This window comes from Mustela nivalis (genome assembly GCF_964662115.1).
Source record: "Mustela nivalis genome assembly, chromosome: 12".
In the NCBI taxonomy this organism is placed as follows: Eukaryota; Metazoa; Chordata; class Mammalia; order Carnivora; family Mustelidae; genus Mustela; species Mustela nivalis.
Window position 1 is genome coordinate 69,591,601 of NC_139031.1, and position 22,206 is coordinate 69,613,806.

Genomic DNA, 22,206 nt, shown 5'->3' on the forward strand with positions numbered 1-22,206 from the left:
GATAGGGGCCAGCCTCACTTAGCTGTTTTTCCTTATTTAGCTTGCTCAATATTATTGGCAGGCTGCTTCCACCAAAACCCCTATTTTCTAAAGGATTTCTGACAACTTCAAGTAGGTTCAATATCTTTCATGGAAAGTTGTACTAACTGGGCAGAAAGACTGAAGTGCCAATTATATCAGCAGCAACAGCTGAGTTGCTTTTGTTTTATTGAGAATATAAGGGGATCTGTGCAGGCCAATATATAGAGCCTATGATATAACTTTCTTTTTTTAAAGTATGTATGTATGTATTTATGTAATCTCTACACCAAACACAGGGCTCGAAACTCACAACCCCGAGATACACAGTCACATGCTCTTCAAACTGAGCATAGGTGCCCCTACGATATGGTTTTTAAAGTAAAATACAACAGAGAAACTGCTTAAATTACAGTGTTCCTTTTCTGAATGGTCTTGGAGGACCTTTTTGGGTAATTCTAGACTTCTCTAATTAGCTTTGTAACTTGGTGATTAGCATTATCATCCTTCCCTTAAAAAGGAGAATTTAGTTTTATGATGAGCCATGGCTCTTTCCTTCTATTTTGGTCAAATAGGAGAGCAAGAGAATCTGTACCATGCTTTCCTTAAGTTTTGGAAACCCGGGCTAACTGGTGTTAAGTTAAAACTATCAGATGCATTCACTAAAATGTAAAAACTGAAAAAAACCATGGCTCTTGTCATTTTAGTAGCATCACCCACGGCTGAACAAATAATTATTTGCTTATGAGAAATATTGGTGTGTGTGCGTGTGTGTGAACACAGAAAATTATTTTTAAAAAAAATCCTGTCAGAGATTGTGAACAAAAATGAATAGACATAAGAAATGTTCTTCCATTCACACTTCAAATATATTTCATGATGATCCTTGCTATGTAAGGACAGCTTTAGGAATTCAGTAAGGGCCTCCATACACCATTTTTAGATGGTATATGAAGCATGAATAGTCCTCTTGTTAAGTAAACACAGTATGCCATACTCTAAGCCTAATATGGTGGAAAATAATTCATTTTATATATTCTCCATCCTCAAAATCAATTGTCATGTGTTAAACTGTAAGGAGTGAAAGTATTTCCCAACTTTATTAGGCACCAAAGGAGGACAAACCCATAAAGACAGAAGTAGTGGGTGCAAAGTTGGGGATTATGGGGAAATTCTATGGCTCAGAAAGGAAAATGGGTAGGCAATAGTATACAAAATATACTCAGGTTAAAGGGGGAACCTCCCACACTGTTGGAATGCAAGTTGGTGCAGCCACTCCAGAACAATATGGAGGTTCCTCAGAAAGTTGAAAATAGAGCTACCCTATGACCCAGCAACTGCACTACTGGGTGTTTACCCCAAAGATAAAAATGTAGTGATCTGAAAGGCCACCTGCACCCCAATGTTTATAGCAGTAATGTCCACAATAGTCAAACTATGGAAAGAGCCCAGATGTTCATCAACAGATGAATGGATAAAGAAGATGCGCATCTTCTTTATACACACACACACACACACACACACATATATATATACAATGGAATATTATGTGGCCATCAAAATTAAATCTTGCAATTTGCAACGATGTGTATGGAACTAGAAGGTGTTACACTAGGTGAAATAAGTCAATCAGAGAGACAATTATCATATGACCTCACTGATATGTGGAATTTAAGAAATAAGGCAGGGGATCATAGACGAAGAGATGAAAAAATGAAACAAGATGAAACCAGAGAGGGAGACAAACCATAAGGGAGTCTTAAACTCAAGAAACAAACTGAAGGTTGCTGGAGTAGAGGGGTAGGGTAGGGTGGAGTGGCTGGGTGATGGGCATTGGGGAGGGTATGTGCTATGGTGAGCACTATGAATTATGTAAGACTGAGAATCACAGTCCTGTACCCCTGAAACAAATAATACATTATATGTCAATAATAAAAACAAACAAACAGATGCTCAGGTTGCTATTGCATGGGAAATGTGAACTGTTAAGAGGTGACTAATGTCATCAGCTAGTGTTCAATTATTGGATTTCAACAATCAGCATTTTAATGCCCTCAGACAAAAAAAAAATGACTTCTTGTCATTTATAATAAAGAATAATGAGAAATTAGTAACTTAATAAAAAATAATTTTTCCATAAACTAAGATACATATGCACAGTCTTTGAAAATACCCATTTAAATATCAGACCTTATTTGAATTCATGTACTATGTTCTGTTCAGAAATTTTATATATTAGTTCACTCAATAAAATGTTTGATCAGTGTCAAAATATCCTACTTAAGATTGGGCAAAATAAATGATAATAGCAAATCCTCACTGGCCAGGACATAATTTTCTGGCTTGTGGACAGCTGTCCTTCAAAATCATTGTTTTACATTGATTTCTCATTGGTAGCTACTATTGTTGATAGTGTACTCTGTGCTAGGCGTACTATAAACATTATTTTAATATTATTTTAAATCATTATAACCAGCAGAGGCTCACAAAGTCTAGGTACAATGCCAGAGGCCAGATAGGAAGAGGTGCAGCTGGGTTTGTGTAGGTCACCCTGGCTCCCATATTCTGTATGTGTTACCTCTATAGTGCTCCCTATCTGGCCATTTTCATTGCAGGAATTTTCTCGAAGGTTCCTACCACTTTTCCTTACAATGCCTTGGCTACAGATCAGATACTAATGCTGAAGCAAGCAACACATTTCTTCTTGCCTTCCTCATATATCCTCTTGGCTATGTCAGATAGGAATGCTCTTAGAGTTCCCAAGGAGACTGGATCTGAGAGCTCTGCTTGGAAGCTCTTGGATACATTCCCAGCCTCTGCCTTGTGACTACCACTACCTTGTAGTGACAGTAACACTACACTGGTGATAGTGACTAGAAAGGAGATCAACATCAGAGGGTCATCTGTGCAGGGAGAGGGGTTGTGGATCACAGAGAGCTACAGAAACTTCCCTCAATGCCCTGCTCCTTGTTGGTTGGCACAATCTTTACCGAGCTCTGGAGCTTCCAGAGTAGTCTTGCTCAGCTGACACCCAGAAGCATTCCAGAGGAAAGAGTGAGCCGGATGCTTGAATTTCACAGTGGGGAGGGGCTCTGAGCTTGAGCTGCGGTACTGACACAAACCATAAGGACTGTCCATAAGGAAAAGGAACAGAGAAAACTCTTTGACAGTTCTGTTGCTTGTGGTGACCTACCCCGCCTCCTGTATTCTTTGTTTTATAAGGAGACATTAAATAGGGATAGGGAAGTTTGTAAAAAAAAATCCTTGGCAATGTGGCTGGCACTTGCTTTTAGATCAGGAGAAATCTTGCATAACATAGTTAATTTTTATGGCACAGTGTATTTTCTGCACTATGGATAGAAGCACTCTGACAGTGGGAATCAGCAAAAAGGAAGTTCTTAATGCAATACACTAGTACTAGTGTTTGACATGTTTCCTCCTCCCTTTCTCCCCTCCTTCTCTTCCTTCCCTCTTTCATCCCTCTTTCCCTTTCATTCTTTTTCTCTTTTTTAAAAAATTAAGTACCTAGTATATATGAATCTATGCTGGTATCTGGGGATATAAAGATATATCATATATGGATCTTACCCTGAGTAATACAATATATATATAGTATAGCATGATTAATATAATATTAAGGGAAACTGAACATATAGTAAGTGCCAATAAGATACTAAGATACTAAAGGAGTTCGACTTTCATTTATTTATTCATATGACGGATATTTATTAAGGACTCTAGGGACTAGGCATTGGGCCAGTGCTGGGGTTACTGATATAGTTGCCCTACTGGAGTTCAAAGGTCAGCAGAGGATACACACCTGTATAACCAAGCATTTACAATGCAGAATGGACATGGATAAATATCCTTCTTTTAACTAATAATTTTCATGGCTTGCTAAATGCCAAGCATTCCTTTGAGAGAGGTTGAGATGAATTCACAGAGAATCATGCTTGAGCTAGATTTTGAAGGATGTGTTTGAACACACAGGGTGGGAAGAGGACAGCATTCATGTTTGAGAATAATCTGTGCCAGGTACTGTCCTAAATGCCTGACATATGATTTATCACTTAAGTGTTCCTCATAACATCCCTGTAGTTTGGATACTGTTGCCATTTTTTACATATGAGGGAACTGAGGAATAGAGAGGTTGCCCAAAGCCACACAGCTAGTAAGGGGTCAATCTAGCTTGCTATCACCTTGCTATAAGCAAAGTCAAGGAAGGGAAAAGTTGGGAGGTGGAGAACAACAAGGAGTTCAGTCTGACCTAAGATTCAGGTTGTTGGGGAAGAGATGTGGGAAATCAATTTGCAAGGTAATTTGGGCTATATTATAAAAGGCCCTGAGAATCAGAGTGTGAGTATAAATTTCCTTTTGCAGGTAAAAAGGAGCCACTGAAAGTTTTTTAAGCAGGGAGTACTGTGAAGATTCAGCCTGGAACACTGTGTAAAATGAAGGGTGACAAGGCAGGAAGAGATGTTAGGGACTGACTGTAGTGATAGGTGGGAATGAGGCTCAGTGATAGTAATGAGAGTTATTCAAAAGGGATTCACAGGCTTTTATTAGAACACTGAGGTGTCCTGTTTACCTTTGGCCTATGACTGGCAGTGGCCATAAAGGGTTAAATGAATATGCCTGCTATGGAAATTTCTTGGGCATTAACATTTTTCACTTTTCTTGGTTGTATCAAATGCCCTTGTGATGGGAGAAAAAGAACAAACATCAAAAGTACCTTTTAACTTCACAATTCTTTCTAAATTTCTTTAAACTTATAGGCTATACTGCTGATTTGCAGACTTCAAAGTACACAGAAGGATCAGGGTCAGATTGAAAAATTATTTCTTACAGTTTGATAAAATATGCATGTGAATCCTATGACCTGCCACTGAAATTATTTATGTGTTAATGTAACTTTGTAACACTAATTGCACTGTTTAGCACCCCTTCCCCCCTTCCCATAGCTTTTCCCTGTAAGTTCTGGTAAATAATTTTTGCTTATTATTTTGTGGTGTACTTTACAGATTCAATATGTTGTTTTCATGTAGATTCAAAAATATCAAGTTGTCATTTTTTTTTCTTTTTTGGAGAAGGAATTATGATGAGAAGACTAACAAGAGTGTGGTTCCAGTGGCGCAATGGTTAGGACTTCATTATTTGACTTGCTGTTAGTTTTTAAAAATGTTTTCTTAATCCTTATTACCTAATATGACCAAGCAAAATACTGTATTTGTGATAATTTGTTTCAGAAGTAACGTTTTCTGTTTTTTAAATTCTTTTTCAAATAGGAGTCACCCCTCTCTTTCCCTACAATGTGGAGGGAGGAAACCAACATAAATTTAGAACTAGGGCACCTGGGTGGCTCAGTCAGTTAAGTGTCTGACTTTGGCCCAAGTCATGATCTCAGGGTCCTGAGATGAGCCCCACATCGGGTTCCTTGCTCAGTGGGAAGCCTGCTTCTCCCTCTCCCTGCCACTCCCCTTGCCTGTACTTTCTCTCTGTCAAATAAAATCTTTAAAGAAAGAAATTGAGAACTGAGGCTTTTCCTATAAACTCACCAGGTTTTCACATAGTTGTGAGATTCCCATTAATAACAATACCAGAATCACTATGTTTTTGTGGATTAAAGTCTTGTTTCTTTTGTAGATTAAAATTTTGTTGGAATTGGGAGAAATATACCACTTGATAGTACTGAATATTATCTATTCTGCAGTTTTTAAAATATTGGTCATTTGTATTTTCCTCTTAGATTTGAATGCTGATATTTACAAGTTCTTAAAGCAAAGGACTATCTTCAACTCTTGGTTATATGATGCCTACACAATTATTTTTAATAGTCTCCTTGACTGTTTCAGAGATTTGAGGCAGTATTAGGAAACGGTTAAGAAAATGGGCTTTGGGTTTAACCATTACTTCTCAAACTTCAATGTGTATATGAATCACTGGAGAATCTTTTCAAGGGCGGACTATGATCAGTAAGTCTGGGGTAGGGCCTGAAATACTGCATTTCTGGTAAGTTAGTCTATGGCCCACACTTTGAGTAGCACAGTCTAGGTCCTACTCCTTGTGTATATATTGCTTCCTATTTGTGTGACTTTGAGAAAATCACTTAATTGCTCTTTAATTCATTTTCCTCATTTGCCACGTACTATAGGGAGGTTGTGAGGATTGAGAATATGTGTGTGAAGAGCCTAGCACACTGAGAGTGTTTAATAAAGTAAATGGTAGCTACTGCTTTTATAGGTAGAATATCACTTCAGAGATTATTGAGAAGTAAAAAATTTTACATGGTGACTAAATGTGGTTTTGGAGCAAAAGTTCTTGGTTGAAATTCTGTCTCTTCCATGTATTTCTATGAGACCACAGACAGGTCACTTCCTTTCATTTTCACGGGTTTTATTTGTAAAATACGAGAGGGTTGGCCTAGAGATTTGTGAGGTTTCTTTCAACTTGAACCAGTGATTCTATAACCATTCAGTGGAGTATACTATTTTGTTTTTTAAAATATTGACATAGAACAAGTTGTGTATTTATTTCTTCTGCCTATAAATTCATTTGATTTAAAAGGTCCCCAGTAGTTTCTCTCCTTGTCCCTCATTTGTTGGTTATTGCTTTGATAAAGAGTTCCAAAGGTTTGTTGGGGCTGCATACTGAAGCTATAGACAATTCTGAAGTGTCAAAAGAAAGCTCAATCAGGATATTAGAGAAACCACTATGTAACTGAAGACAAAAATTGCCTTTGGTTGCTTTGTAAATTCTCATATCTGAATGATTATGATAGCTTATAAAATCATTCAGAATGCTTCCACAGTTGCTTGGATAATTATCTAGAGCCTGCCTCCAGATCTGAGCCTTAGAGAAAAGGCATCTCCCCAAATATTCCAACCCTAACTACCAGCACATTCTGAAAATTATATTAAATTATTTAACGTGCTAAAGGTATCAAATGTAAGTGGTATCTCCAAAGGGAAAATATCTTTATTAAGAAAATAAATTGCCACATGGACAGGCATTTGGGAAAATATCTATTATATGGATATATAATAGAAAATATCTATTATATAAGATTTGTTATTCATCAAAATTTTCTTTAGTTGCATTATCAGCTTTAGGGTATGAACATGACTTTGTAGTAATGAATAAATAGAAATTTGGAAAGGGAGATAGGAGAGTTGATTTTTATTAATATGGAAATATTCCTATCCATTTCCAAAAAGATTCTGAAGTGGCTGGAAGCTTTGTTAAAGATGCAGCATTGACAAAGAAATAATAAGATGACTAGTGTTATACACTGCCAAAAGGAATGCAAATTTCTGTGACCTCTCTGGAAAGTAACCTTCTAATATTTCTTAAGAGTCTTAAAAATACTAATATTCTTTGATGCACTAATTCTACTTTTGAAATTCTGTCATAAGGAATTAATATTAATATAAAATGAGGTACAGGTTTATGTTTGAGGATTTTAATCATAATATTTATTATATGATATGTTAGGCTCTAAGTACCATGAAGCCAGTGAATATGCCTTTTTGTGCTCACTATTATATCATTAGTGACCAGTACAGTTTCTGGTGCTCAGTATGCATTTATAAATATTTACTGAATAAATGACCTTATGTGTCTAACAATGGGGAAATTGTTAAATAGAGGATAGTGTAGCATATATGATGGAATATTATTCAGTCTTAAAAATGGCTTATGAGGGGGCGCCTGGGTGGCTCAGTTGGTTGGGCAACTGCTTTTGGCTCAGGTCATGATCCTGGAGTTGCAGGATCGAGTTCCGCATCGGGCTCCCAGCTCCATGGGGAGTCTGCTTCTCTCTCTGACCTTCTCCTTGCTCATGCTCTCTCTCACTGTCTCTCTCTCAAATAAATAAATTAAAAAAAAATGGCTTATGAGGAATTTTAAATTATATGTGAAATACTCATTTAAAAAACAATATACAATACTATGATATCAGATGGACTATGTAAAAATGTGTATGTATAAAACAAAGGCTGGAAGAAAAGCCATTAAAATGTTAATAGTGATCATGTCTGAATGAATGGTGAGTAGATAGGTGCCATATTTATTTATTTCTCAAATTTTCTCAAATGTCCATGTTATCTTACACTAAAAGTCTTTTTCCCCTTAAACGGTAGTATTTTTCTTAAGCAACTAAAAAGACTGTATAAAATTATTTTAAGTCTAAACAAGTAGGCTCATTTTCTTTTAACTATATATTGACTTCTTTACTTTCTCTGCTTTAAAATGAGTTGAAGAGAAATAAAAACATACATCCACATAAAGACTTGCTTGCGTCTTCACAATAACATTATTTATTAAGATTTGCCTACAAATGTTCACAGCAGAATTATTGATGAAGACTTGCACTGGAATGTTCCCAGCAGTACTATTTATAATGACCCAAAGTGGAAACAACCCAAATATTTATCAATTGGTAAATGGATTAAAGAAAATATGGCATATCTGTACAATAAAATACTATTCAACAACAAAAAAGGTACTGATGAGGTACTGATACAAGCTACATACAAAATGGATGATTCTCAAAAAGATTATGTTAAGTGAAAGGAGTCTGATGCAAAAGACCACATTCTATATGGTTCCATCTACATGGAATATCCAGAAAAGGCAAATCTACAGAGGAAGAAAGAGTTGTGGTTGCCAGAGCAGGTATGTGAAAGAACTGCAAAAGGGCACGAGGACCTCACTGGGGTGATGAAAATGCTCTACAACTATATTACAGTGATAGTTACAGAACCTGGCAAACTTACTTTAAAATGTTTGCCATATGGGCATTAGATCAGTAAAAATCCACATAGTGTGAAAATGTAAAAGTAATATATAAAAAGTGTTGTGTGTACACAAAGAGTAGGTGTCCTGTGTGTGGGGTAATGGTATGTCTTTTTGTTTTATAATAAAAAATTTGCTTTTTGTTTAGATGCATTTAATAATTCTTTAAGAAAAAAATGAATCTAAGATAGTCCACAACTTCTGTTATGGAACAAAAAATGGAAGTTTTGTTTACTGTGAAATTCCTGCATTGTTACCCACATATGAATTTTAGTACCTAATTATTACCTCTACTCCTGGTTAAGAACAAGGCCTTGGATTTATTCTGGGGAAATGAGCTTCCTTTCATCAGGATTGCATTTTCCTAGCACTTCCCAGCTCATGTGACTCTTCCAATGGAGATTTCCCCTGGGAAGGAGTTTTCTTCAAGTCTGAAATCTCTCTTTGCTCAACAGTTCTTTAGTTCAATTTACAGTGAAGTTAGAAGTTAAGAAAAAAGCCTTTGAGTTGTTAGTGTGTTTATGGATAGGACAAGTTGTCCTGGACTCTGTTGGTAAAACAGAGAGAAGTTAACAACAGCCAAGGGCCTGGGCAGGGCAGATGAAATGCAAAAACTGGATCAGGCTCTCTTCCTCTGAGGCACTGTGGGAGGCTTGAGTTACCCAAGGTGGGCATCTGCAGCCTCCTTCCATGCCTTCCTAGTTACAATGTACCCAACTACAGGATTTCCTCTGCTCTACAAACATTTGGATTCTTCCACTGTTGCTTTGAACACTGCACTCTAAGGTAATAAGAGATCCTAATTTGAACAGCAGAGATTGATTTTGCTGTTGTTGCAAAAGGACGGGAGGTAAATGAACCTTTAATGCCTGGACCCTTTAACGAGCGGCATCTCAGTTTTCTGGAGGGTGTCAACTGCCATTGGAAAAGCATAGAAACGGATCTACTTTTACAAAAGAAAAAGGGAAGAACCTGCCTTTCATTGACATTTAGCTGTTATTTTAAACCAAAGTTTACTCTTATTATAGGCTTGCGTTCCTAATTATAAAGACCTATTGCCTTACATCAGTTTCACTTGAGAGCAGTGTGGGCCAGGAGAGGAATGGAATCAGACACAGAGCAAATGTCAGGCAGGCTGGTGGCTTCAGCCCAAAGACAGACCTTCAGGTTACTTGGTTTAGTTTTGAGAGATTTTTGTTTGCCGGGTTGGGGGGAGGGCAAGCTGTGAGGTCACTTCTCTTTGTCTTGAACAACATAACTGCACAGTATGGACATTATTTCCTTTCTCCTACTCCTCAGCACTTGGTATTTCCCCCAGACCTCTTAGTCTTAGTGTGCGCTCGATGACTTCCAACTGGCAGTTATCTGTTTTTTCTGTGCCTGATAACTTTGTTTTTGGGAACCAAGGATGAAGACTTAGGGAATCAACACATGCTTCCCACCCCCACCCCCTGGTGTTGATATATAAATGCAAGCATGCTTTGGAGAAATGGTAGGTTCAGTTCCAGACTACCCCAACAAAGCCAGTATCACAATAAAGTGAGTTAAATGAATTTTTTTGATTTCTCTGTGTGTATAAAAGTTATCTTCATACTACACTGTAGTCTTTCAAATATGCAATAGCAATATGTCTAAAAAATGTACATAAATTAAAAATATTTGATTGCTAAAAAATCCTAACCATCATCTGAGCTTTCAGTGAGTCATAATCACTGATAACCATAACAAATATAATGATAATGAAAAGTTTGAAATATTGTGAGATTACCAAAATGTGACACAGTGACATGAAATGAGCAAATGCTGTTGGAAAAATGGTGTCAACAGACTTGCTAGACGTAGGGCTGCCACAAACCTTCAATTTTTCTAAAGAAAAAAGAAAAAAAGACAAGCAGAGCACAATGAAATGAGGTATGCCTGTACTCTAATTCCCTTGCCCCTTGGGTAGATAGATTATTATGAAGCCTGCACTTTACCCCAGTTCCAGAGTTTTGCTGCAGGGTTTAAACTGCATGTATTTGCTCCCTGTAGTAGCAGATTTTATTGCACATGTTTTCTTCTCTATATCACTTTCTATTTCTTTACCTATCGATGTTCCCTGAACCTCACAAATACTCCACTTGCACTAAAATCCTTTCTCAGGGCCTACTTCCAGAGAAGTGACACTAAGACACACCCAAACTCACTTTAAAGGATAAAGTTGACTGAGAGCTCTGAGTTCTCCAGAAAATTGCCCTCATTCTGCATGGAGTAGGACCTATAGCATTGTAAGTACCTGAATTTAGTTACATTATGAATTATAATTCTTTTCTAGCTTTGTTGGATGCCCAACCACCATGAATGAGATAGTTTTATGGTAAGTCTGTTCCAAATTCCAAATACCCACTTTTAGATTAATCTGATGCCTATACATAACTGGCTTCAATAATGTTTTTGAAAAAAAATCAATACTTTTTCAAAAGCATCAGAATTAATGTCAAATATGGGCAAGACTAGAAACTATGGCCAAACTGAGACATAAAAAAATTAAAATGATGACTTTTAAGAAATAATAGAACAGGGGTGCCTGCCTTTGGCTCAGGTCATGATCTCATGGTCCTGGGATCGAGTCCTGCATGGACATGATGTCATGTTCATGACATCGGTGGCATGTCTGTTTTTCCTTCTCCCTCTGTGATCTCTCTCACTCTCTCCCTAATAAATAAAAATCTTAAAAAAAAAAAAGAAAAGAAAGAATAGGACAATTTCTAGATTAACTGGAACAGAACTTTGATGAGACTTTCCAGATATTTTCCCTCTTCTTTAAGGGTGCAGGGCAGGGGTGTGTATCTCAGGGAAGGTGATGTTGTAGCTACTTCCTAAGAATGTGGGAATCGGGGGCACCTGGGTGGCTCAGTGGGTTAAAGCCTCTACCTTTGGCTCAGGTCATGATCCCGGGGTCCTGGGATCAAGCCCCTCATCGGGCTCTCTGCTGAGCAGGGAGCCTCTTTCTCCTCTCTCTCTGCCTGCTTCTCTGCCTACATAGGAGCATTGGGACTTTCAATCGGGTCATATCTCAGGATCCTAGGATCAATCTCTGTCTGTCAAATAAATAAATAAAATCTTTAAAAAACAAAAAAAAGAATGTGGGAATCATCCAGACAACAGGTGTGCAAAGACACAGAAGTAGGAGACAATGCAGACTGTTCACCCTTCCTCCATTTTAGAACTAAACTTTACAAGTTTTACCTGAGCACCCGGCTAGAGACTATATTTCCCAGCCTGCGTCAGGACTACTTCTTGCTTATGATAAATGAGCAAAAGTGATGGGGGTTGCCAATCCCCTTATGGAATTTAGATGAAGAAAAAATATCTGTCTACTGTGAATCACTGTATATACTTTATAGCAGCTTAACTATAACTAATATACTATGCTTGGGAAACTGCAGACACTAGAGTTCAGTATGGCTGGAATGAGGTGTGAGGCAAGAGGGTGATACATGTGGCTAGGAAAATGAAAGGGGCCAGATTATGAAAGGTCCTGCATGCCATGCTAGGGTGGTTGGATTGTTATTCTGAAGCCGATTTCCAGCCCTTTGAAAGATCCTTGAGCTTCCTTAAGCTCGCAGCTGACTATGATTTTTCTTCTGAGATAAGAAGTATATAGAAGTTAAGAATCTCAGATAACTTTTTAGTGTTGCTCACTTTTCTGTTTTAAGTTTGGTCTCCCTCAGAACCCATCTGGTTACTTACGGCTATTCCTTGGCCTAGGAGGAGTACACTGTTTTCTGGAGTGAGTACAAGGGGAAAGTAGAGTAGGGTGTGGAGGGACAGGGAGAGACCAGAAGAATGGCTAGCCCTTCCCTTCTGCTGCTAACATTTCCTCAGAATGTTTCCAACTTCTGAAAGTCCCAATGCTCATAAGTTCACCCTGAGTTCTGGAAAAATGGGAATGTGCCTGGTATCTCAGACTAGTATTATTTAACCTTGTGTGGTAAAGGGCCAGCAGTCACCTTGGGTCCAGGTTACCTTCCTCACTGTTTCAGCTCTGTCAGGGTTTCCCAGTGCTCTAGAGGAGTTTTAGTGGTTACTGCCACTACAAATGGACCATATCATATTCCCCTTGCCAGTCCAAGTTGGGACTTTATTTAAAAAGAACGTCAAGGAAGAAGACCTAGGGGGCTTAGTCAGTTGAGAGGCTGACTCTTGATTTCAGCTCGGGTCATATCTCAGGATCCTAGGATCAAGCCCTACATTGTCAGGAGCCATGCTCAGCAGGGAGTCTGCTGGAGGATTTTCTCTCTCTCCCTCCCCCACCCCCACCTTGGTGCACGCTCTCTCTCTCTCTCTCAAATAAATTAGTTTTTTAAAAAAGTCTAGGATGGGGTGCCTGGGTGGCTCATTCAGTTAAGCATCTATCTTGCTTGGGTCATAATACCAGAGTCCTGGGCCAGAGCCCCACGGAGCCTGATTCTCCTTTCTCCCTCCTTGCACTTGTGCTCTCTCTTGCTATCTCTCTCTAATGAATAAATAAATAGATAAATAAAATATTAAAAAACAATTTAAAAAGTCAAGGAAAAAACAAAAATATAGAAAAGAAAATATGAAGTCCTAGGAATATGTGTGCTTTACAAAGCAAGAATAATTAATCTTTTTTTTTTTTTTTTAACACAAGTTTTTTGGTTGAATCACCAAGCTGCAATCCTTCTTTTACCTTGCTGTGGCCTCAGCTGTAAGAACAGTTTTCTTGTTTGCACTTTAGAATGGTTGGTATGGTATGCGAGGCTCAGCGCTGTGAAAGGAGTAAACCCTTCAGGTGTTTGGAGTTGGGAGGAAATCACAATTACTTAGTGTTGTCCTTTATCAGAGTTGACCAATGGTGGGACTGAAACTTCCCACCAGGAAATAATGTAAAATCAGTAAAAGATGATTCTGGTGCTCACATTTTAGTGCCCAAACTTTAGGAATGGTGGACTGGGATTTGCATCATTGTACATGGTGAAAAAAATACAATTATTTTTAATTTTTGGTCAAATACAAATAAAAATTTACCATCTTAACCATTTTTAAGCATATAGTTGGGTAGTGCTAAGTATATTCACCTTGTTCCATAATAAATCTCCAAAACTTTTTCATCTTGTACAACTGAAACACTATACTCATCAAGCAACTCCCAAGCAATATATATTTTTCCTAAAATATTTTTTCCCACTTCTTTACTTGGTTAACTCACTTTTCAGGCCTTAATTTAGATGTCCTTTTCCCCAGTAGGACTTCCATGACTACTACTGTTCATATTGGACTGTAATTGTTTAATTTAGACTGTAAGCTCCTCATGACTATCTTATTTATTGTTGTCCTCTTAGAGCTTGGTACAGTACCTGGATAAGTAGATGCTACACAAGTATTTATTGATTTGAAACCATTTTTAACAAGAGGAAGACTAACATAGATCCAAGCGAAGTGAGTTGGGATGAAGTTTAGACAGGTCACCTTTGTACCTAAGATGTGTGACCACAATCTGAATGAAATCCCCAAACTTTTCTGGGCCATTCATATTTAGTTTGAAGAGGAGAGGAAGCACCACGAAAACAAAAACTTCTCAGAATGACCCTGCTTTCAGAAAAGGGAATTCTGGGAACACACATACTTGTGGATGAAGTAAATAGGACTGGGAATTAGGAGGCCTGAACTGGAGCCCTGTTTTCTCTCCCAATTATCTTTATTCTTGAACTATTCATGTAATCTCTCTGAATGAAAGTTTTCTCATCTATAAAATGTAGATTAAAAAAAAAATCTGCCCCTTATGACACAGAACTCTTGTGAAGATTTGAAAATGCTTTATGAACTATAAAGTAACATATAAGCAGTAATTATTAGAACTATAATATTATAGTGAGGGTTGCTATTTAGGGAAGGGCAAGCAAGTTCTCTCAGGCAGACCTGGGAGGCTCCAGGTTCAATTTCTCAGAGGGATCAACCAGGCTTTAGAACCTGATTCCCTCAAAGAGAACGGTCAGCTTCATTTGTCTAGACTATCCTGCATGGCCTTCGGGGAGGAAGCAGTGAAAGCTTAGCATTAGACACAATAAAAAAACCAAAAAACACAAAAAACTTTCCTATGTAGAATTGGGATTTAGGGGAAGCAAGAGTGGAGGTAAGGAGACTAAAACTGGAATGAAGGTTGGGGATGTGGCTGAGACTATTTTCCATGCAAAGTGAACCCAGGCAGGTTCGTTTCTTGGACATCACTTTCTTGGTGTCTTGCTCCCAGTGAGCCCATGTTTAAAGTACAGTTGTTGCTTGGAACAGTTTCAAAAAGTCTGAAAAGAGGAGTAAACATTAAAAAAGAGGCAGGGGGAGGAAAACATTTTAGCGGCCTGGCTTCTCTGCAGTTTCCAGACTGCTTCTCCCTTGTTATAAGAACTATCCACTTAGGGGGTACCACGCAGTTGCTCTTAAATTTAAACTTGGAAAAGTTAAAAGCTGTGCAACCTGATCTGAATAGAAATGTGGTCACAAAGCGTAAAGAAAGTCAATGAAAACAGGATTTTAATATTTTAGAAACCATTTCCTCTGCTGCATTGGAAATTCAGATAGAACAGCACGGGGGCATGGGAATTGGAAGCAGAATATGAAACCTACTAGGACAGAAAAGCGAAACAGATATTTCTAGTTTCATTGTCCATCATAAATAAAGAACTGTTAATAAACAGCTCAAATATGAGAAGCCTTCCCTTTCTGTTTTAATCCTAAGGCATAAAAAGCAAACTTACTTAAGAATACAGGTGAAGTTTTGAAATTGGGCAATTTTGGCCTAGCTATTGTGCTGTTAAATGTTTATGTATTAAAGCATATTCTTGGAAGATGTCTGGAGTGCTCTGCTTCTTTCAAACGACTTTCACATCTACATCTGTTTCTCATTATAAATCTCCTCAGGTTTAATTGTTTTTTTCTGATCCCTCACTTTCTCATTAAAAAACAATTAATATATTTGTTTAATTTATTTCCTCCATCTTTTTCCCCCCTTCTCTTTTACGTGTGTATAAAATGTGGCTACTACCCAGTAACAGCCAAATGGAGAGGAGTGATTCTTAATGCTAAAGGATCAATAAAATTACTTTTCTTTTGATTCAGAAAATAGGGCTGTCAGTTTGATAGGTGAAAATGTGTATTTGAAACTTGACAAAATGCCAACATATGACATCAAATTGTAGGCCAGGAACACTCCTGCTGAGTGGATCCTCCAGTGACATGTTAGGAATGCATTCACAGGGAAAGCATTCCACCCAACATAGATCCCTCAAGGTGATTAATTGCCTGATGTGTCTGCTTTGTGCTTTGAACTTGAAAAACCCAGTATAAATACAAAGAATATCATGATGGGGATGATGGTAAGGATGCTAATGACAGGATGATAGATAAGAACCTTAGTGAAATGTGACTTTAAGCACTTTAACAGAATTCAATATTTTTTTCCTTCTTTTTGACACAAGGAAATAGTGTTTGAATCCATGCAGGAATTCACTAGGTTTGCTTCCAATATGGCATACTACTTTACTCCCATTCATAATGATTTTCAGCTTTTCACATGCAGTGCACAAATTACTGTTTTCCAGCTCTACGTCTGTTTCCCCATCTCTTTGACTGCCATTAACAACTAGAGAAAAGAATCCATAAAACAATATATAACCTATAGTTATCTCTAAACAGATTTAATTGGCCACACCTTAAAAGGAGTTCTTTCTCTTAGATATATTGTGCAACCAAACGGTTTGCACACCTCCCCCTGACTTCCAATCAATTTGGGGCCTAAGGCTGGTGTAATCTATCGTTGACAGATATGTTTAATGAGCCTGGCTTTGAGCATTCGTAGCTGAGGGACTGCGGATTAAGTTTTATCTTGCTTCACATCTTGATTAATAATCTGGGAGGAGGCTTCAGCAGGCTAATGAAATGAAATTTGCAGCGGAAACGAAGCTGGGAGACATTTCAGAGAGAGAGAGAGAGAGGGCAGCTTAGAAAGGCCAATGAGGGGTGTCCTTGCGTGAGCTGGCCTCTCAGCACTGCTCTGCAGAGGGGTGTAAAGGGTGGGTTTGGGGGAGCCAGAAAACCAAAACCTTTCCTGGGGTTGATACATTGGATCTGAAGTGCTTTGCTTTGCACGGCTGCCCAGCAGAGCTCTTTTGCAACGTGTTACTCACTGCTAGTTCATGCCAAATTTGGGAAAATAATCAGAAACATAGGTTTTCCACATTAAGGAGGAAACCAGAATGTCGTAGTGCTCAAACAGACCCTGAGGCAGCACTTCCTTATGGGGTGGGCTGTTGGGAAGTGTTTCATGAACAGACTTCGCTATGAATATACATGGAAACCCCTTGCTCTGACCACCTGAATGAGTTTCCCCGATCTATCAAATTGTTCCTCTACTGGAGGAGAAAGGCAACCTAAATCCTCTTCCAAGTGGACCAATTCTCTAATTATCTGAAAAGCTGGATCTCTGTGTTAGGAAAATCTTAACTCAAAAATGTTCTTGGTGCACCTGGCCAGCTCAGTCGGTAACACATGCTACTCTTGATCTCAGGGTTGTGAGTTCCAGTCCCATGTTCCATACGGAGATTTCTTAAACATAAAATGTTAAAAAAAAAAAAAAGTTCACTCTAGTTCATGAACCCATTTTTATGGAATTAGTAGAGTCTATGTACTCTGACTTCCCTTCCTTTGGTGATAAAAAAGGCTTTCCCCAAGATAAATTAATTAAACACATAGGCCATTATATCAAAGTGGTTCTAATACCATGGTGGCCTAAGAAGGCAAATCAAAACGTAAGCCTATAAATGACTCATGGTTATGAAATCAAAAGGGGGAAGGACAACCAGTCACAAACAGTCAACTAGGCTTTTTAAATCAAAAATTTTCCTTTCTTTGATTCCACACTTTCTCTATTTAATTCTTTCTCTGGCTCCTGTTGGCAGAACACTCCTAGCCATTTCTGGTTTAGCATTGCCTGATTCCAATTGAATTTTTGCTCAAATAAACTATTAAAAATTTTAATATGCCTCAGTTTATCTTAACACCCACAAAATGTGAGTTTCCCCTTTATCTTGAGGACTGGTAGGCCAGTACCAAGTGCAAATGGGACTAACGGACATACAGGGTAGCTAATTTATCCTCTGTCATTTTGCCTACTGCTTTCTAGTGGTTACTTTATTCAAGAAGTGAATTATAATTTTAGAGCAAGAAAGCGAGTTAAGAATACAGAGCCTTCTTTTACAAACAGGGAACAAGAGGAGATTTGACTTACCAGAGTTACCAGGATCCAAATGAGTAGAACTGGAATGTGAATGGGCCTCTGCTTTTCAGTCCAGCTGACCTCCCTTCCAGGGAATCCCTGAAATGCCCAATATTTAGACTGTTGAGCAAAGGGAAATCTAATCGGATATCCTGGGGAGATTCACTAGATAGCATTGGATTTTGATTAATTTATTGGTTATGAGACTAGGGATTCTAAAGATTTAGGAAAAGACTTATTTTCTACCCTACAGGTTAAAGAAATGCACCAGAGGTGAATAATGAATTATGTTTAGAGCACTTGACTCATAAGAAAGGTTTCTCCTGGAATTTTCAGAGATTCAGAATGTATGGGGAAATATTCAGAGAAAGAACCCTTTCACTATTATTCTGTGATTTTATTCTTGTAAACAATTTCAAAATTACCTGCCAACTTCAAAGCCATTTATATATCCCAGTTTTTTTGGCTTGGTGAATAAAGGAAACTTTCATAACATCTGGAAAGATGAGAATGTCAAGCAAATCATATTTCCCAATGAAACCATTCTGTTGTAGGCTTCTAACACATTGGTTAACAATCTCTGTGCATTGTCACTGAAGTGATTTGAAGAGAGAGGCCTTTCATATCACAATTAGCCACTTCAGAGCAAATTTGCAAGATTGGGTAGTGGCTGTTAGAAGCAGTAGGAGGGAAAGTATAATAGCAGTAGTTCATGAAAACATTTTCATTTCAGTTTTACACAGCTTTTACTGTGTATCTGGCAGGTTAACATACCCTTGTGGCTGCTTACACATAATAATATTTATCTGTGAGAAAAGAGGTAGTAGAGTTTAATTTGGTTGGAAGTTGTCCTTATGCCTTGGAGTGAAGTGTATTGGAAAAGTATAAATATAAGCATGATTATTTTTATTACCCTTGTTTTAAACTCCTAACTTCAAAGGGTATTGATGAGGGAGGGGTTCCTAACACCTAGGAGTTTATGACAGCCCTCTGAAGTACAACTTTTGACAGACCCTAAAAATGAAAAAACATGTCTTTCCCAGGAAAATAGATTTGACCTTTTAAAATTTTTATTTTCTATTAAAATAATGCCAGTACATGGGCTTTTTTTTTAAATTCCTCAAATTCTGTGATTTTTATAAGTCTGAAAGCACAAGCCAAAGCTGTGGCATGCATAGACAAAAGGAAAAAGCTTATCTGAATGAAGAAAGAAGTAAAATAGTGGGGAAGGAAGCAAAAGAAAAATAAAATCAAGCTGAAATCAAAGGAGGGGTAAAAATGTCAAAGGAAAAATAGAAGAGTCCCAATCTTCTTGAATATTTTATAGCAAGCTTCAGAGTAAGCTTGATCACCCAAAGGACACACCACAGGGATTAGTGTTCGAAGATGAACAACAGATGTTGGATGTCAACAGATAATATCCCAGTAGGTGAAGAGCATTTAGGGTGAAAGAAAGTAAAACATTGTCAGAGGTCTCCAGCACTTTGGGTAAATCTTTGATGAGGAATAAGTTTCTTATGCAGCTATCAGAGATTCATTGTAGCAACCCAATGGTTTTTCTAGTTAATAGGCATCTAAGTGAACATCAGAGGAAAATTAATTAGGCAATGGTCATTTATAGAACACTTATGTATTTATCACTGTGTGTTGACATAAGTCCTTCCCTAAAGGAGATTATAACAGAATGGTTCATTTCTTTGAGTAAATTGACTTGGGTGGGGAAGAATCATTGCTTTTTTTCAGCCCTGAGACGTCCTCAAAACATCTTCCTGGTCATTATATTTATAAGGTGGCTGTACCCTATCTTCTCTGGGACTCTTTATTCCCTTACTGTGCTTTACTGTCTTCATAGTGTTTGAAGTTTTGTATACATATTGTTTCCTTGCTCATTATCTGTCTCCCCCACCAGAATATAAGCTCCATGAAATTAGGAATGGCCTTTGTTTTCTTTATCATGGTGTACCTAGTGCTTAGAGTAGTGCCTGGCACATGGCTGGAACTTTGAAATGCACCAGTGGTACTTCAGACACATGTATTTAATCTAGAACTTAAATGAAGAATAAATATGTTAAGTCACTATGATAAACAGAGAAGATAAGAAGTCAGGGAGAAGATGGAAGAGAAAGATAATTCATAATTTGCACTTCCTTCATGTTTCTTGATTTATGGATTGAAAAAGTACCAACCCTGGGCAACTGAGTGTAGACAGTCTCTGGTCAATCTGGATGTCTTAGAGAAATATGTATGAAGAGACAGGAAGGGCTGGAGTTACTCTTTGTATCAGGTGAGACAACTGAGCATCAGATATACCTATCAGTTCATCTCCATCTCATCTTCTTTCCTCTCCTGCTCACCATTTCCAAGCAAAACCACAAAGGACTATCGTTCTACTCAGAAACTCAGACATTCACAGTTCTGCTAAAATCATTAATCTACCCATTTTCTATATATATTCTTTGACTAGATACAAAGTAGTGAGCCTCCCCAAATGAAAAAGACACAGTTTTGATTCCGCAGGGATTTATCATTAACAACTAGCAAATCTCTGCTGTTGTGACTGTTGAGAGTCTGTCCCTGCTTACTGTCCTCAGGAGAAGGTAAAGATCCTATTAGGATTCTTGGGTTTGTAGCTTTGTTCCTTTGCTTCTGGGCATCAGTGGAAAAAAAAAAAAAAAAAAAAAAAAAAAAAAAAAAAAAAAGGGAGATCTAGGCCTTGAATCTATTTACCTACTGTTTACTGAAAATAAGAAAAAAAAGAACTGTGTTTCAAAAATGACTGCCATCTTAAAATTCTTAACAAAATTATTTTGCAAAGCATTTTATTGAGTTCTGTGTCTCCTGTTTTTTTAGTGAGCTGGTTTCTCTGCTGTGAGGGATTGGTCTGTTCACCAGTCAGATTTAAGGCCTACTGTGGGCTAGACACTGGAGAAGCAAAGATGAGGTGGATAGCACCTTTGCCCTCAAGGAGCTCACAGTTCAGTGGAGGAGAAAAACCATGGCCACAAAATAATGTGAAGAAAACAGCAGTATGTAGATACAGGGCTCAGAAGTAGCTCAGAAAAGGAATGGTTAACTCTCCGAAGAATGAATGGAATAAAGAGCATGGGGAGGTGATCCAAGCCAAGGATCATTACCTTTTGGAAAAGAAGAGCTACTTGAATCTCTTCTGAGTCTTGAGTTCACTGAGACATTAGGGATAAAGGCACCACTCTGGCAGGATGGATGGCAGGACTGGTTGGTAGTGGAGAGCTTATGAATTGGTTCCAAGTTTAGCTCTGTATCCAAATGTTGAGGCTGTGGAGAACACATTGCTTTGCCATTCAGAGTTTGTTGGGAGATGAATCTAGCCTGCTGCAGTTTTCAAAAAAATAAATCTAATCCATTTGAAGAAATATCCTTTAACCTGACACTCTGCCTAGTTTGCTGTTAAAAATGTTTCCTTGCAAAATGATAATGATGAAAAGTTGTTGTTTAATGCCTTTATTTGGCAGAAGTACACCAGGGATCAGGAACCCAAAATGTGAAAAGGCAGTTAGCATAAAAGGCACTAGGAGTTAGGAATTCCTGGCACAGTGAAAAGGTATAGATGCAGAGGAAAGAGAGCAGTGACCCTAGTAGTTGTTCTTTCAATCTGTGTTCCAGTAGAGAGATAGGTGGTAAGAAGACAAAAGGGGCTGGAGAAACTGTGATCAGGGTGGAGGTGGGGTACAACATCTCACATTTGCCCTTTATAAGCTATTAAGGAGCTGCTTCTTTTTTTGAGTTCTTTCACTTATTAGCTTTCATAGGAATGATATGAGAATTTAATAGTGATTATCCATAGGATGACTGCTTCGCAGAGTATCAGGAACATAGCAAATGTCCCAAAATATTAACTACTACTACTGCTGCTGCAACTATTAATGTTCCTAGTAAGTAGTCCCATTATTATTAAACCATCACTAACAACCCCAAAGCAGGATCCGCATCCATCAGTTTTCAGGCAAGAGGGGAAGTAGGACCTGAATGTTGTGGGATGGGGGAGTCCCAGGAAGCTATGGGTTTTGCAGCAGAGGAGAAACAGCAACCCTAGTATAAAAGCTAAGAGGGACATGGAGTCACGTAGCTGTTCAGCTGAGGACATG